The sequence below is a fragment of the Bubalus kerabau genome, chromosome X (assembly GCF_029407905.1).
Source record: "Bubalus kerabau isolate K-KA32 ecotype Philippines breed swamp buffalo chromosome X, PCC_UOA_SB_1v2, whole genome shotgun sequence".
NCBI classification, from domain to species: Eukaryota; Metazoa; Chordata; class Mammalia; order Artiodactyla; family Bovidae; genus Bubalus; species Bubalus kerabau.
In genome coordinates this window covers 6,147,068-6,161,677 of record NC_073647.1, presented here as the reverse complement: position 1 = coordinate 6,161,677, position 14,610 = coordinate 6,147,068, and the positions used below count along the sequence as shown (strand labels likewise).

At 41.9% G+C, this 14,610-nt stretch overlaps 1 pseudogene; it reads right to left on the bottom strand.

Moving 5' to 3' along the window:
• The window catches only part of LOC129639508 (RNA-binding motif protein, X-linked 2-like), a 50,857-nt pseudogene extending 43,590 nt beyond the window's left edge, over positions 1-7,267 (bottom strand).
• Positions 7,268-14,610: the final 7,343 nt, after the last annotated feature.

Genomic DNA, 14,610 nt, shown 5'->3' with positions numbered 1-14,610 from the left:
ATATTCATTGAAAGGACTGATGCTGAAGCTGAAACTCCAATACTTTGGCCACCTGATGGGAAGAACTGACTCATTGGAAAAGACCCTGATGCTGGGAAAGATTGAAGGCAGGAGGCCACGGGGATGAAAGAGGATGAAATGGTTGGATGGCATCACTGACTCAATGGACATAAGTTTGAGTAAACTCCGGGAGTTGGTGATGGACAGGGAGGTCTGGCGTACTGCAGTCCATGGGATTGCGAAGAGTCAAACACGACTGAGCAACTGAACTGAACTGAACTGAACACATTCTCATGTGCACATGGAACATTCTCCACAAAACAAGCCTCAATACATTTAAGAAAACTGAAATGGTATCAAGCATCTTTTCCAACTACAATGCTGTGAGACTAGAAATCAACTACAAGGAAAAAAGCTTCAAAAAAACACAAACACGTGGAGGCTAAACAAAATGCTACCGAACAATGAATGAGTCACTGAAGGAAAAATATAAATAAATAAACGGCAACAAACGAAAATGAAAACACAATAATCCAAAATCTATGGGATGCACTAAAAGCAGTTTTCAGAGGGAGGTTTGTAGTAATTCAAGCTTTCCTCAGGAAATAAGAAAAATCTCACATAAGCAACCTAACTGCACACCTAAAGGAACTAGAAAAAGGAGAACTAACAAAACCCAAAGTTAGTACAAGGGAGAAATCACAAAAATCAGAGAAGAAATAAATGAAATATATTTTAAAATATATAAAATAGCAATGCAAATAAGAGCTGATTCTTTGAAAAAGGAAATAAAATTAATAAATCTTTCGCCAGACACATCAAGGAAAAGAGGGTCCAAATCGATAAAATCAGAAATGAAAAAGAAGTTACAACCAATGCCACAGAAATACAAAGGATCATAAGAGACTACTATGAACAATTAATAAGACATCAACAAAATGGATAACCTAGAGGAAATTAACAAATTCCTAGAAATGTAGAGTCTACCTAGACTGGAGCAAGAAGAAATAGAAAATTTGAACAGATCAATTACTAGTAATGAAACTGAATTGGAAAATTAAAAAGGATTTATTTAATTTAGCAGCAGCAATATAGCCAATATCTTATAATAACTTTAAATGAAGAATAACCTATAAAAATTTTCAGTCGGTATGTTGCACATCTGAAACTAATAGAATATTTGAAATCAACTACACCTCAATAAAACAGACATCACTAATCACGAGAGAAACGCAAACCAAAACTACAATGAGATATCACCTCACACATGCCAGAATGGCTAACATCAAAAAGACTACAAATAGCAAATGTTGGTAAGCTTGTGGAGAAAAGAGAACACTTGCACACTGTTGGTGGGAATGTAAATTGGTGCAGCCACTGCAGAAAACAGTATGGAGGTTTCTCAAAAACTTAAAAACAGAACTACCGTAAGACCCCGAAATTTCAATCCCGGGTATATATCTAAAAAGAAGAAAAACTAACCCCAAAAGATACATGCACCCCAATGTTCATACCAGCATTATTCACAACAGCCAAGATATGGAAGAAACGTAAGTGTCCATCAACATAGGCATGGATAAAGAAGATATGGTATATACATACTCAACGTTAAAAAGAATGAAATACTACTCAACATTAAAAAGAATGAAATTTTGCCATCTGCAACAACATGGATGGACTTGGAGGGTATTATGCTCAGTGAAATAAATAAGTGGGACAGAGAAAGGCAGATAGTGTATGATGCCACTTATATGTGGAATCTAAAAATGAAAACAAACTATTGAATATAACCAAAAAAGAAGCCTCACAGATATAGAGAATAACCTAGTGGTTACCAGTGAGGAGAGACAGGAGAGAGGGACAAGATAGGGGTAGTGGCTTAATAAATACAAACTACTATGTATAAAATAAATAAGCTACAAGGATACATTGTACAGCACAGGGAATACAGCCAATATTTCATAAGAACTATAGTGGAGTACAACCTTTAAAAACTGCGAATCACTATGTTGTACACCTAAAACATATAATATCGTATATCAACTATTCCTCAATTTTTTAAAAAAGATAACTTTAAAGTCTCCACCAAAAATCTATTAGAACTAATAAATGAATTCAGTACCGTTTCAGGATTCAAGATTAATATATAGCCATGTGTTGCTTTTTTCCTATACACTTAATAATAAGCTATCAGAGGAAGCAAGAAAACAATCCCATTTACAATAGCATTAAAAAGAATAAAATTTTAAATAGCATTATACCTAAGAATAATCTTAACCAAGGAGGTTTGGTTTCACCAAAGGAAGTGAAATAAACTTTCACCAAGTGAAAGATCTATACTCTGAAAACTATAAAACACTGCTGAAGGAATGTAAAAATTATACAAAGAAATGGAAAGATAATCTATGTTCTTGGATTGGAAGAATTAATATCGCTAAAATATCCATACAACCCAAAGCAATCTACAGATTTAATGCAAGCCCTATCAAAATACATGACAGGGAAGGAAATTTAAAAAAAGAGAGGGGCTATGTGTATATGTATAGCTCATTCATTTTGCTTTACTGGAGAAACTAATACAACATTGTAAAGCAACTATACTTCAATAAAAATTAATTAAAAAAAAAAGAACCTACAAAAAAGTGAAATATATGACATTGTTTACCCAACAATAAATTCACCCAAAGAATAAATAATCCTGAAATTTATGTGAAACCACAAAGGACCCCCAAATGGCCAAAGTCATCTTGAGAAAAAAGAACAAAGCTAGAGGTTTCACACTCCCTGGCTTCAGACTATACCACAAAGCTATAGTCATCAATGCACTTCCCTGGCAGTCCAGTGGTTAAGACACCTGACACTGCCCTTTCACTACAGGGGGCTTGGGTCAGATCCCTGGTCAGAGATGATTCTGAATGCCATGGGGTGTAGCAAAAAAAAAAAAAAACAAAACAAAACAAAAAAAAAACAACAAACTCAATATGGTACTGGCATTAAAAACAGGCACACAGATCACGAGAACAGACTAGAAAGCTCAGAAATAAACCCAAGTACTTATCGTCAATTAATCTATGACAAAGCAGGTAAGAATATACAACAGGGAAAACAGTCTCTTTAATAAGTGGTGCTAGGAATACTGCACAGCTGCATGTAAAAGAAATTAGAACAATTTTCTCACAGAACATTAAAAAAATAAGCTCAAAATGGATTAATGACCTAAATGTAAGCCTACCAGGCTTCTCCCTCCATGGAATTCTCCAGGCAAGAGTACTGGAGTGGGTTGCCATTTCCTTCTCCAGGGGATCTTCCCGACCCAGGGATCGAAACCAGGTCTCCCGCATTCCAGGCAGACGCTTTAACCTCTGAGCCACCAGGGAAGCCCAAATGTAAGACTAGATACTATAAAACTCCTAGAGGAAAACATAGGCAGAACACTCTTTGACATGAATCACAGCAATACTTTTAGGGAACTGTCTCCTAAGGCCAAAAAAAAAAACAAAAAACAAAAAACAAAAACAAACAAATGAGATCTAATTAAACTTAGAAGCTTCTTGCACAGCAAGGGAAACCATATACAAAACAAAAGGACAACCTACTGGACGAGAGAAAATTTTTGTAAAGGATATTACTGACAAGGACTTAATATCCAATTTTTACAAAACACGTCGGGCTTCCCTCATAGCTCAGTTGGTAAAGAATCTGCCTGCAATGCAGGCAACCCTGGTTCTATTCCTGGGTCGGGAAGATCTGCTGGAGAAGGGATAGGCTACCCACCCCAGTATTCTTGGGCTTCCCTTGTGTGGCTCAGCTGGTAAAGAATCCGCCTGCAATGCAGAAGACCTGGGTTCGAGCCCTGGATTGGGAAGATCCCCTGTAGAAGGCATAAGGCTACCCACTCTAGCATTCTGGCCTGGACACGACTGAGTGACTTTCACTCCACTTCATACAACTCAGTATCAAAAAACAAAGAACCTAATGCAAAAATGGGCAGAAGACCTGAATAGACATTTTGCCCAAGAAGATACACAGATGGCCAACAGACATATGAATAAAAAAAGCTCAACACTGTTAATCGTCAGAGAAACGCAAATCAAAACCATAATGAGATCACCTCATACCTGTCAAATGGCTATCATCAAAAGGATAACAAATGTTGGCAAGGATATGGAGAAAAGGGAATCCTACACTGTGGGAATGTAAACTGGTGCAGCCACTATGGAAAACAGTATGGAGGTTTCTCCAAAAACCTAAAAATAGAACTATCGTACGATCCAGCAATTCCGCTCTTGGGTAGATATCAAAGAAAACGAAAACAGTAATTCAAAATGATATTTGCACCTCAAAGTTCACAGCAGCATTATTTACAACAGCCAAAATATGAAAGCAACCTAAGTGCCCAGTAACAGATACATGGATAAAGAAGATGTGGTATATATATACAATGGAATACTTCTCAGTCATACAAATGAATGAAATTATGCTATTTGTAACAATGTGGATGGACCTAGAGAGTATTATGTTTAGTGAAATAAGTCAGAAAGACAAACAGAAAGACAAACACTGTATGATTTCACTTACATGTGGAATCTAATAAATGAAACAAATGAACAAATGTAACTAAACAGAGACATAATTATACATACAGAGAAAAAAAAAACAGGTGGTTGTCTGAAAGGAGGGGTGGGGGAAGGAGAGAAATAGGTGAAGGAGATTAAGAGGTAAAAACTTCCAGTTGAAAAATAAATGAATAACTGGTATGAAATGTACAGTGTGGGGAATATAGTCAATAATTATAGAATATCTTTTATGGTGACAGACTCATGGTGATCATTTTTACATGTATAGAAATAATGAATCACTATGTTGTAGAACAGGAACTAACATATTGTTGTAGGTCAATTATACTTCAAAAGGAAACAAACTAAAAAAAGAGAGATTAGATTGGTGGTTACCAGAGGGAGTCAGGTGGGGGACCTGGGTGAAGGCAGTCAAAAGGTATAAATGAGATGTAGGCAGTTCTAGACACCCAAATCAAGGGGCATCTTGACTTTGACACTTGAGAAAGGGAGAAATTGGGCTGATTCTTAGAATTATCACACAGCAAAAGCCAACCGAACTTGGAGTAATCTGAACAAACTGAACAGAAAATACTGAGCCAAAGTTGATGCTATTTACCATCCCTTCTCATTAAATCATCTACCACCATGGAGGTTTCCATGATATGGTTTGCCTACAGGCTCGCCAATCAGTCCCTCTCTGTCTCTTGCAAATTTCTGTCACTCTTTCAATATGCCCTAGCTCAGTGAGTATACCACCCGCCATTCAGTTGGGCAAATCAGAAATTCAGATATTTTGCTTAATCATTTCCTTTTACTCCTATGTCCAAACTACCATGAACTGCTGTCAATTTACCTTCTAAATACCTCTTTAACCTGTTCACTTCTATCCATTACCACTACCTGGACCAACACACCATCACCTCTGGCCTTGCCTACTGAACAGCCTCCTAAGATCAAATCTCAGCCACATCCCAGCTGTGTGGATCTTGGGCAAGTCTCTTCACGTCTCTGGGCTTCAGTTTTTTAACAGGTGAAGCGGGGATAAAAAACAGTAGCTACCACATTCATATAGGGTTGTGAAGATGCAATGACAATCTGTAGAAAACCCTTTAGGACCAGTGCGTAACACAGTGAGTGCAACGTAAATGATAGCTTTTAAAATTTTATCTGCATTCACAGACACTCAGCAATCCATTCATTCTCCACCCTGTAGCTTGCTTTAGGGACAGTTCTACCTCAGGCACAAACTTTAAGGGTAACTAAAAATTCAGTAATTAAGATAAAGGATGTTTTAGCGTAGTAGTCCCTGGTGGCTCAGAGGGTAAAGCGTCTGCCTGCAATGCAGGAGACCTGGGGTCGATCCCTGGGTCAGGAAGATCCCCTGGAGAAGGAAATGGCAACCCACTCCAGTACTCTTGCCTGGAAAATCCCATGGACAGAGAAGCCTGGTAGACTGCAGTCCCTGGGATCGCAAAGAGTCGGACACGACTGAGCGACTTCACTTCCACTTTTCTTTCAATGTAGTATTTGAAAGGCTTCCCTGGGGGCTCAGCTGGTGAAGCATCCTCTTGCAATGCAGGAGACCTGGGTTCGATCCCTGGGTTGGGAAGATCCCCTGGAGAACGGAACTGCTACCCACTCCAGTATTCTGGCCTAGAGAATTCCATGGACTATACAGTCCATGGGGTCCCAAAGAGTCTGACACGACTGAGCGACTTTCACTTTCACGTTCAATGTAGTCTTTACATTAATGCAAATATAATCCATGAATAACTGATGACCAATATTTCAAATCAAAGTAGAATCCAACCGCGCACGTACTCCACCATGCCTCAGGTGACTCATTTGTTAACTGTGGGCCGACAGTTTCCCGACGTGACTTATTCAAACTCCCCACCGTAATACTGCCTCGATTCCCACCGGGCAGAGGAGCCCCCGCCCCCGCCCCACGCCCTGGGGTTTTCAACTCCGGAGCTGAGGACAAGGACCCGCTCGCCTCAGCCGACGCCCCCAGAGCTGCCCGCTTACTGCATGGCCACGTTGAGATACGGAGTGCGGTGGAAAACTGCCTCCAGCTCCCGCAGCTGCTCCAGCGTGAAGGTGTGCCGGGAGACTCGGTGGCGCCTGTCTGCCGCCTTCCGAACCTCGACGGCGGCTCCCGGGCGCTGCTCCTCCCCGCCCTTCTCTCCACCTTCGCCGCCGCTCGCGCCCGCCTCAGCCTCTACCTCAGCCTTGGCCTCGCGGCTTTCCCCATCCGGGGGGCCCGCATCTCCCGCGCCCACATCGCCGCCTTCCTTTTCTTCTCCTTCATATCCCGTCTCTTTCCCCTCCGCGGCTGCTCCCTGCTCAGGTTCGGACTGAGCCTTCGGCTCCTCTCCCCTCTCTCCAGGAAGCGAGACCTTCGCGGGCTCGGCCTCTGCAAGAGAAGAAACCCAAAGCCAAAGATCAGGCCGTCGAGCGAGCCCGCTGAGGAAGAGGCAGGAGCCCGCTGAGGAAGAGGCAGGAACCCGCCGCGTCTGAGGAGGAATCCTCCCGCTCGCCCCTCCCTAGGGAAATTCGTTTCCAGGAACCCTGTGAACCGAGCGCCCAGCCTGCCACTGACCATGAGCTTCTTCCCGATTCTCCTTGACCCCCAGCCTGAGGAAGCCCACGACGGCCGCGTCGGTGTTGGCATCGGCATTGTGGCCACGCTGCGGCTGAGGCTTCATGTTCCGACCGCTGTCCAGGAGGCTGTGCCTTCAGCGGAGGCTGTCCTGGATCTCCCGAGACCCCGGCTCTGGACTCCGGGCTAGAAGCGGCGGCCCGCAATGTGGCACCGTTAGGGCGACTCTGGCGTCGGGTCAGGACTAGAGTCCGGATACACGCTCTCTGGGGGTTTATCACCGGCTGCTGGGGGTGGGGTCAGCTGAGGTGCGCATGCGGCAGGAGCTTGGCTGTCCTGGGGGCCGGGGCGGGGATGGGCAGGAGGTGCGGGGGCGGGGGAGACTCCAGGTGCGCACCACGGGGGGCGCTGGTAGGGAGCATGAGTGAGAGCAGAACTCAGGCCCCCAAGTTGCAACTTGGCTGACCAAGGACTGCGCCCTTGGTCTGGCGTCTTCCCAGACCAAGGGCCTGTGCCTGATTTGTGGACGGGAAGAGCAGGCCCTCACCCTAGCTCCGTAGACCTTGGAGAAACGTTTGGGGACTATCTCCTGGCTCAGCCCGCCATATCCAGCAGCCAGTACTAAGGAGAAGCAATCGAACTAATAGGTTCACCCCTTGGTGTCGCCAGGGACTGGTTCCGGGACACGCCGGCGATACCAAAATCTGCGCATGCTCAAGTCCCATAGCTGGCCCTCCGCATCTGCGGATGTGAAACCCACAGATACGGAGGGCCGTCTGTTTGTCTACAGAAAAAAACAAACAAACAAACAAACAAAAAAACCAACAAAAAAAAACCCGTGTATAAGTGGACCAGCTAGGCCTTTGCTTGCTCTGAGTTTTTGCAGTGAGGCCGAAGTCCGAGTCGGCCATACTCCAGCAGTCTCCAGAAGCAGGAGTACAGGGTTGGGTTTTCTGAGCAGGTGGAGTGCTCAGATGCACTATGAAAACAAAACAAAACCCAGCCCACCCCCTTAAGAAAGGACGTTAGCCTATTTTAGTAACGAATCCACATCAAATTGCAAGTGTAGAAACCTGCACAGTGTTTAGAACACTCAAGAATGCTTATGGGGTACAGAGAGAGCCCCTTCCTTTTGTTTTTGCCTTTGTTGCAACTATGTATCGAGCTACATCTTTATAAACAGTTCCTATTCCTTCTGGCTGTAAATCCTCTATAGAGGTATACATGTCCCCTGTGGTGGACCCCTGTGGACATGGCTAAATTACCTGGTTTCTTGCAGTTGCCTCCCCCACCCCCTTATCTCGCCTCATTATGTTTTCTAGAAACCTTCCTGAGCCCTTGCTGAGGAATAAATAAATTTTATTTATTGTCAAATAAAAGAGAGCCAGGCCAGATTGCAGGCTCTATGATTTTTCCTTGAAGAAGTGTTTTACGGAGGCCCCAAGGCAACCCACTCCAGTACTCTTGCCTGGAAATTCCCATGGACAGATGAGCCTGGTAGGCTGCAGTCCATGGGGTCACTAAGAGCCGGGCACGACTGAGCGACTTCACTATCACTTTTCACTTTCATGCATTGGAGAAGGAAATGGCAACCCACTCCAGTGTTCTTGCCTGGAGAATCCCAGGGACGGAGGAGCCTAGTGGGCTGCCGTCTATGGGGTCGCACAGAGTCGGACACGACTGAAGCGACTTAGCAGCATCAGCAAGACTTGTTAATATCCTAAATACTGAAAATAACTTCTAACAGTGGGCCCTATACTTGAAAATGTACCTATCTTGTGTTATCTTACACAACCGTTTTTGTCCACCCCATTTGAGATCAGAATCAAAATCATTTTTGTAGACTCCTAAATGTATCATGGGACCGGGTCTTCTCACCTACAGTGCCTAAGGCATAATGCCTTCTGCTTCATGTTTCTGGAGAGTGGGTAAGAAATTAACTAAAAAAGGGTTTGGGGACCACTTCTTTTTCAAAAAGATGGTAAGAGATGGCAATCTGATACCTCTTCCTGATTTTAACCAAGACGTTTCCTCCTCATGTTGGCCCTGGTTGAGTTCATCAGGCCTCTGCCTTGCTTGGCTTGATAGCCTATGCACAATTTTGGCTTAATATTAGTTATCTCATGAGAGACCTATTAGAGTTTTCATCATGATTTGCATTAGACTGCCTGAGAATTCTATGACAGCTCAGGAAGTGTGTCCCTTCACAGCTCAGATTTCCACAGTGAATGTGTGTTTTCCCAACTGTAGTAACCCATGTGACCCTTGACAAACGTTGCCTTACTTTGGCATCAGGCATGGTAGTGTTTTTCTTTAAATTTTACTTAACTGCACACTTTTAAAACCTTAAATACTGAATGGAGCCTCAAGTCATAACCACAAATCATGGTTTGATGTATTAGATTTATGGGAGTGAGGGGCCCTGGAGCCAGATTGTTGGCATCTAAATCCTGGCTGTGCTAACCATTTGCTAGCTGGCTAAACTGTTAGGTTTACTTATTCTCACTTAATCTTGGTCTCTACATCTGTAAAACGAGGATAGCAATAGGAACTACGTCACCAGGGTATTGTGAGAATTAACTGAGACGATAAAGACAAAACGCTAGCAATGGCCATACTATGCTGTCCTACGTTTCTGACTGTAGTCAATTGTGTGGTTTATTTATTTATTCACAAAGGTCCATGAAAGAAGAGAGATGATGGTTATTCTCTGGCAGTTGGCAATGAGGACAGAGAGTTTTCTTGTGAACATGTCGCTGCCATGTTTTCGTCCCTATGTATGCTTCAGTCGCTGAGGAAGGCTATCTTTTATCTTATATCTGGGTATATCTTTCCTTTTCTCCTTTGCTTTTCGCTTCTCTTCTTTTCACAGCTATTTGTAAGGCCTCCTCAGACCTCAGCGATCAATGCAAAGAAAGAGAGGAAAACAATAGAATGGGAAAGACTAGAGATCTCGTCAAGAAAATTAGAGATACCAAGGGAACATTTCATGCAAAGATGGGCTCAGTAAAGGACAGAAATGGTATGGACCTAACAGAAGCAGAAGATATTAGGAAGAGGTGGCAAGAATACACAGAAGAAATATACAAAAAAGATCTTCACGACACAGAAAATCACGATGGTGTGATCACTCACACTCAGCTAGAGCCAGACATCCTGGAATGTGAAGTCAAGTGGGCCTTAGGAAGCATCACTATGAACAGAGCTAGTGGAGGTGATGGAATTCCAGTTGAGCTATTTCAAATCCTGAAAGATGATGCTGTGAAAGTGCTGCACTCAATATGCCAGCAAATTTGGAAAACTCAGCAGTGGCCACAGGACTGGAAAAGGTCAGTTTTCATTCCAATCCCAAAGAAAGGCAATACCAAAGAATGCTCAAAGTACCACACAATTGCACTCGTCTCACATGCTAGTAAAGTAATGCTCGAAATTCTCCAAGCCAGGCTTCAGCAATACGTGAACTTCCAGATGTTCAAGCTGGTTTTAGAAAAGGCGGAGGAACCAGGGATCAAATTGCCAACATCTGCTGGATCATCGAAAAAGCAAGAGACTTCCAGAAAAACATCTATTTCTGCTTTATTGACTATGCCAAATCCTTTGACTGTGTGGATCACAATAAACTGTGGAAAATTCTGAAAGAGGTGGGAATACCAGACCACCTGACCTGCCTCTGGAGGAACCTGTATGCAGGTCAGGACGCAACAGTTAGAACTGGACATGGAACAACAGACTGGTTCCAAATAGGTAAAGGAGTACGTTAAGGCTGTATATTGTCACCCTGCTTATTTAACTCATATGCAGAGTACATCATGAGAAACGCTGGGCTGGAAGAAGCACAAGCTGGAATCAAGATTGCCGAGAGAAATATCAACAACCTCAGATACGCAGATGACACCACCGTTATGGCAGAAAGTGAAGAAGAACTAAAGAGCCTCTTGATGAAAGTGAAAGAGGAGAGTGAAAAAGCTGGGTTAAAGCTCAACATTCAGAAAACTAAGATCATGGCATCTGGTCCCATCACATCATGGCAAATAGATGGGGAAACAGTGGAATCAATGGCTGACTTTATTTTCTGGGCTCCAAAATAACTGCAGATGGTGATTGCAGCCATGAAATTAAAAGACCCTTACTCCTTGGAAGCAAAGTTATGACCAACCTAAAAAGCATATTAAAAAGCGGAGACATTACTTTGTCAACAAAGGTCCGTCTAGTCAAGGCTATGGTTTTTCCAGTGGTCACGTGTGGATGTGAGAGTTGGACTATAAAGAAAGCTGAGTGCCGAAGAATTGATGCTTTTGAACTGTGGTGTTGGAGAAGACTCTTGAGAGTCCCTTGGACTGCATGGCGATCAAATCAGTCCACCCTAAAGGAAATCAGTCCTGAATATTAATTGGAAGTGCGATGCTAAAGTTGAAGCTCCAATACTTGGGCCATCTGATGTGTAGAGCCAACTCACTGGAAAAAACCCTGATGCTGAGGAAGATTGAGGGCAGGAGGAGAAGGGAGTGACAGAGGATGAGATAATTGGAAGGCATCACCGACTCAATGGACGTGAGTTTGAGCAAACTCCAGGAGATAGTGAAGGACTGGGAAGCCTGGCATGCTGCAGTCCAAGAGTCACAAATGGCTGGACACAACTTAGCAAGTGAACAGCAACAATAACCCTTAATAGAGCAGCTTTCACCCTTTCTGTGTTTGCAGTGGAAAATGGAGTATAAAGATTTCAGCCATTTAGGCCTAGTCACTTTCTCCCTCCCTGTTCCCCTTTCTGGTTTGTTTTCCCTTTGAGAACAAATAAGAAATTTAATGCAGTTGACCAAAGCAAGTTGGCCTGAGAAATGAGAGGAAGAATGGAATTTTGGAGAAGTTGGGGGAAAATGGCATCATAGCCAGAAAAAAAAATATATATATATATAGATAAGGAAAATCTCTTCTCAGTCATGAAGGAGGAGGGCTCAATGTAGCAACTTAGAGGCCCTAGTCTTTACCTTGACATTAGCATCAGGAAGTGTGCTATAGGACAGGGGTCCTGTAATTTTATATATAAATTCATGATACTTTTGTGCTCAAGTTTCTGGTCCATATTTAAATCCCTAACATGAATCAAGGATGTAGCATCCCAAGCTAGCTGGAAATTTTCCAGAAAAACAGAAGCTTAAGCCTTTTAAAGATTTGGTAGTAATAGGCCCTATATGTAGTTATCATCTCTATAATTTTTCATTTCAAAAGGAAGTTGAGGAAATAGATTTTCTCTTCTTTTGAGTGATAGCTGTATTTGTAAAATTACAGTATACCAAGAGCAAGGAACCTGCTTGGGTTTTGGAGCTTTAATTCCAGCTCCATTTATTAACTGAGTTTCTGCACCCACATTTTCTCATTTGTCAAAGGAGAATCTGTTTTAAAGTAATCAGTGGGCATGATACTTCTGTTTGAACTAAAAAGAAATAATCAGAAGAGAAGAAGGATGGTATATAAGAGAGACAGACACCTTTCTGAGATCCTCAAATATTCCACATATATGGTCATTCACTCTGCTTGCTCTGGCGGCACTCATATGGAAAAAAAATATAGACTACTAGAGGTGAGGTTGAATGAATTGGAAATACAGGAAGAGAACCCAGATGTCCAGGAAGAGAACCCAGATGTTATTATACCATAGGCAGAGAGGTTCTTAAAAATTCTTTCACCATAACCCACAGCAGCACTGACTGAGGACTTGGTGTGGGAAGTGTACTGTACCTAGTGCTCTGCAGAGTGGCACTGGAATAAGTTCTTTTAGGGGTTGTGGTCCTAACAAACTTTTTAAATGGTAGTGGAAGCAAACAGTAAGCCAAATAATAAAAAACTAAATACAAATAATAGATAACGGTAAATAGATTAAAGAATATGTAGTTAATTACTCTGGAAAGGAATAATAGCTCAAATTTATTGAGCACATACTATAGGCTAGGCACTGAGCTATACTGTTATCTTCCCAATCTCTTATATAGTTCGAAACAAGCCTTTTCAAAGATTCAACTGACAGCAGTGGCTCTAAGCCAGCTCTTCTTTTTGTGTAGGTCCTTTAAAGGAAGCCCCTTGCTTTGTTATCTTATACGAGTCCAGATACCACGTACATGAGCAATAAATATTGAATTGGATCATCAGGGACCTTACCAAATACGAATCTCAACCAGAGATCTGTCGGATCATAGTAAAAGCAAAAGAGTTACAGAAAAACATCCAATTCTGTTTTATTGACTATGCTAAAGCGTTTGATTGTGTGGATCATAACAAACTGTGGAACATTCTTAAAGAGATGGGAATACCAGACCACCTCACCTGCCTTCTGAGAAATCTGTATGCAGGTCAAGAGGCAACAGTTAGAACCAGACATGGGACAATGAACTTGTTCCAAATTGGGAAAGGAGTACATCAGTGGACATGAGTTTGAGTAAGCTCTGGGAGTTGGTGATGGACAGGGAGGCCTGGCATGCTGTGGTTCATGGGGTTGGAAAAAGTCGGACACAACCGAGTGACTGAACTGAACTGTACCTGCAAAGCATTAGTACTTTTCAAGAATTTTGTACGTATGTCATCTTTCATAAATGACTGTGTGGCAGTAAAAAGAAAATAAAGATGAGTGAAATATTTGATGTCTTAATTACTGTCGAGAAATTTTTCTATACACCCCAATCCAATACTTAGCATTCTTAATTATATTTATCAGTCCTTCCCACTAGACCAGTACTGTCCCATAGAAATATAATGTAAGCCCCATATGCAATGTAGAATTCTCTAGTAGAGACACTTAAAACGTAAAAAGAAACAGGTGAAGTTATGTTAGTATATTTTATTAAGTTGTGTCCAAATTATTATTTTGACATGTCATCAGTATACAAAGTTAGTAATGAAATATTTGACATTTCTAACTAAATCTTCAAAATCTGTTATGTACTTTTATACTCATAGCACATCTCAATTCAGACTAGCCACATTTCAGTTGGTTAGTAGTGACACGTATATAGTGGCTACCATACTGACCAATGGACTTCTTAAATATCCTTGAAATTTACTGTGTAGGAACTTAGAAAACCCTTGTATCCCCAACCCCAGCTCAGAGCCTAGCAGATAATTAAATAAATCAAATACATTCTTATGTTATTACTAATTGCCTTATCAAGTATAATAAGATCCATTTTAGGTATTATGGAAAGGAACAAAAATGAAGAGGAAAGGACAGGAATAAATATTTTATATATGTGTATGTGTCTCCTCTATATAAAATATTTATTCCTGTCCTTTCCTCTTCATTTTTGTTCCTTTCCATAATACCTAAAATGGATCTTATTATACTTGATAAGGCAATTAGTAATAACATAAGAATGTATGTTATTCATTTATTTAATTATGTGCTAGGCTCTGAGCTGGGGTTGGGGATACAAGGGTTTTCTAAGCTCGGGGAAGGCA